Genomic DNA, 3,720 nt, shown 5'->3' on the forward strand with positions numbered 1-3,720 from the left:
GACAAAAAGAAAGTTTTGTTAGCATTAACTCGATAAATGAAGGGAATTACAAAGGTGTGGTAGTTTTACTTACAGCTGCTTCCACATCAAGGAATCCCACTCAGATGCCTGACCTCTTTGCTTTTTCCTTTAACATTTGAATATAAATCTTGAGAACCTGCATTCAATTATATATTTTCAGAAAATCACACATGAAATTTAAGGACAGAGACTTTTTTGCCAAAAATAATTGCACCCAGTTTTGATTATTGGGTGTCACATCAGTTGTAAGCTCTCCTTCCTCAATTATTGCCTTCAAGTCCTCCTTTGTGATCTGAACTATTAAAGAAGGATCTTGCCAATATACATAGCTGTTCAATCCAAAACAATTGAAATAAGAAATAAGATACTCAAATCTTTATAAAGAAGGGAAGAAGTAAAAACAACATATATACTTATAATGCATTGCCACGACCTTTTCTAGAGTCGTCCATGTCTGCGTTGTGCATTTGACTTTGTCAATAACTATGTTGTGATTTTTGGATATGTTCCTTCTGGCTGGTTGGTTCTTCTTTGGCTTAAGGTCTTCAGGTGTGCCATACTCCCATTCTTCTTGTTGCTTTTTTGTTGCATCCCTTTTGTTAACCTTCACATTTCTCTCCATCGAAAGAGGCTGAACAACTTTCTTCTTTGCTCGTGCTTCTTCTTTCTCAACAACAGCAACAAAATCATCCATGGAAGAATTGATTTCTTCTTCAGTCTGTTCAATGTAGACCTGCGCCTTCTTCTTATATGTCTTCAGACTTTCATTTTCCTTCACCTTTTCTTGTTGTTGCTGCTGCTTCACTATGTCCATGACCACTGTCTGAATTATTTCTTGACACATAGTCGAATCTTCTTGTTCTGCACCATATCCCATCACAATCGTTTGGATTGGTATTGCAGGTGTTGCTCCACTTGACTGCACATATGAAAACAAAAAAATGGAATTACTATGTGTCAGTTATTTAATTACTATGGATCTTACATCTTCAGGTGTTGAAGTCTGACGAGCTCGAGAATGTGCGTCAACTGTATTTGGTTCATTCTTCTCAAGGTGTTCATTTGGAGCTGCTACTACCATTTGCATCTTCAAGGGAATATTTTTCTTCTTGGTCTTTTTGGCTTTCGCTTTTTTTAAAGACTCTCGAAGCTCCTTGTTTTCCTTCTGTAGCTGCTCTATGTGGATGTCAGCAGCTTTCACCTTAGTCAACAGTTGTGCATTCTTTTCCAGGAGCTCTTCATTTGCTTTTGTAAGTTTTTCAAGCTTCTCCTTCAAGGTTTTTTCAGGTTGCTTCCTCCCCAAATCTCACCACTACTCCGTTCAGCATCTTCCTCAGAGGAGGAACTAACAACTTGTTTCCCCATTCTGCATATATAGATGTTAAATTGTTAGTTACTAAGCACTCACCAATATTACAGACCCCTAATAAGTTGATTACTGACCCCTAGTAACCAGTTACTGACCCTTAGTAACTGGTTACTGACCCCCAGTAAGTATTTATTTGTGCTCAATAATCAACACAACAGTTTCAAATCAACAATTACAATTCAAAAATATATCAAAGGGGCTTATATCAATGTGGTTTTGTCATACTTAACTGATTACTACCCCCCAGTAATTGATTTTTGGGGGTCGGTAATCAACACAACAATCCCCTTTTCTGCATTTTAACACTATACACAAAATTGAACAACAAAAGAACATCATACACAAAAGAACATTAATCTGAATCTCTAACATTTTCCAATTCTGAAAAAAAAACTCTAGGTTTTCGCTTTCGCTTTCACTTTCTTCTCTTAAATCTCTAAATCAAGCTTCAAAATCATCATTCGTGTCCTAAATAGTCGAATTACAAGCATAATAATGAAATGTAATTCGGAATTGGAGATTTGTTTACCTGTTCGTCTTGGTAGTTCTTGCCTTTGAATTCGGTCCGGCGAGAACGAGCGACTGTCCCGACGAAAGCAATTCGGTCCGGCGAGAACGAGCGACTGTTCTGACGAAAGCTCGACGATTCGAAGCTTGATTTTGGTGAATCTGGGCTTGTGTGAGAGAGAGAGAGAGAGAGAGAGAGAGAGAGAGCGATAGCAGTTATGGTGTCTTGGAGAGAGAGCGCGACAACGGTTGGGGTTTAGAGGGAGGGGGCAGTTACGAATTAATGATGGGTAGTATTGTCATTTTGGTAACAATCATTGGAATGGGCTATGAGATAAGACTTTAATTGGAATGGGGTTTAGTTTTCAAATATTTAGGCATTAGGACATTTTCCCTAGAAAAAATAAATACAAATAAAAAGAAGCGGGAGAACCCTCCATCTGGGCTCGCCTTGCTGACCTGCAGAGCAAAGAAGCTCTCTCTCTCTCTCTCTACCTTACGCGAAAGAAGCCAGCCGCCTCCTCTTCGATAATGATTAAAGGTTACTTTTCATAAGGGTTTCATAGTTGAATGTTCTCTAGCCTGACTAATAAGGTTTCACGGATCCTGGTCAGGTATACTCTAGAAGACTAAGGAATAAGTTTCTCATTGGATTCCTAAATCAAATAGAAAAAGGAATCAAATTTTGATTATATTTCCTGGTTAGATTAGGATTGCATTCCATATTAATTGGACCCTTAATCCTTGTGCTGTAAGAAATATATTGAACTTGCCAAAACAATTCCCAATCCCCCAATTGTGTGGGTGTGTGATGAAGTCACAAGGATTAATCATTAAAGGCATCAAATTCGATGATATACCCTTGGACGTATCTGATTAGGATTCCTAATACATTTAGGATACCCGATACACTTGGGATTCATACTTTACATATCCCGATAAATATACCTCTTCAGAAAGAACGAATCCCACACAACAATCTAAGTCGATATCCAAACTCGATCTGCAATACAATGTCGATTGCTGAAGTTGCTTGCTCCTATGCCATCATGATTCTTCACGACGATGGCATCCCAATCACAGGAGAGAAGATTGCTACCTTTTTGAAATCTGCAAACGTGAAAGTAGATTCCTTGTGGCCAAGACTCTTTGCCAAGCTTGCTGAGAAGAAGGATGTTATTGGGGACCTTATTATGAATCCTGTTGGTTCGGCTGAAGCTCTGGCAGCTATGACTGATCCTGCTACTACTGCAAGTGTTGCTGCTCCGATGGTTGAGGAGAAGAAGAAGGAAGAAGAACCAGAGGAAGGAAGTGATGATGACATGTCGCTATTCGACTTGTTTGAATGAATTTGAACTCATATTAGAATAAACATTGAAGAAGCTCATATTTTGATTTTTGGGATTTTTGTTTCTAATTGTATGTACTTGATTTTAGACAATTTAAGTTCAAACTTTTGTAACTTAATAATAAATTGATGTCTCTTTCATATTGTTTGTCAATTGGTTAAACACGTTTATGTTCCCTTGCAATATTATGTGCCTGGTTGCATTTAAAGTTTTGATTTACGTAAGTCTGGTGGTTTGCTTATGATGAGAAAATGATATCTCACTACCCCAAACAATTGCAAAAAACAGAAAACCCACATTTTAAAAGATTTAAACAAATAAGGACATAAGCCCAAGCCCAGTAGCAGATAGGAACAGAGATGACCTAGATTTCAAGTGGAAAATTACCAAAATGCTTAGTTTTCAACAAAATTACGTGACATGTCACACCCTTCCTTCTCTCTTCCTCTCGATAAGATTCACTCTCTCTCTCTC

General features: G+C 38.0%; 1 pseudogene; it reads right to left on the bottom strand.

Moving 5' to 3' along the window:
- Positions 1–3,720, bottom strand: part of LOC101312629 — a 232,025-nt pseudogene that overhangs the window by 103,592 nt on the left and 124,713 nt on the right.

Source organism: Fragaria vesca, linkage group LG4 (assembly GCF_000184155.1).
Source record: "Fragaria vesca subsp. vesca linkage group LG4, FraVesHawaii_1.0, whole genome shotgun sequence".
NCBI lineage: Eukaryota > Viridiplantae > Streptophyta > Magnoliopsida > Rosales > Rosaceae > Fragaria > Fragaria vesca.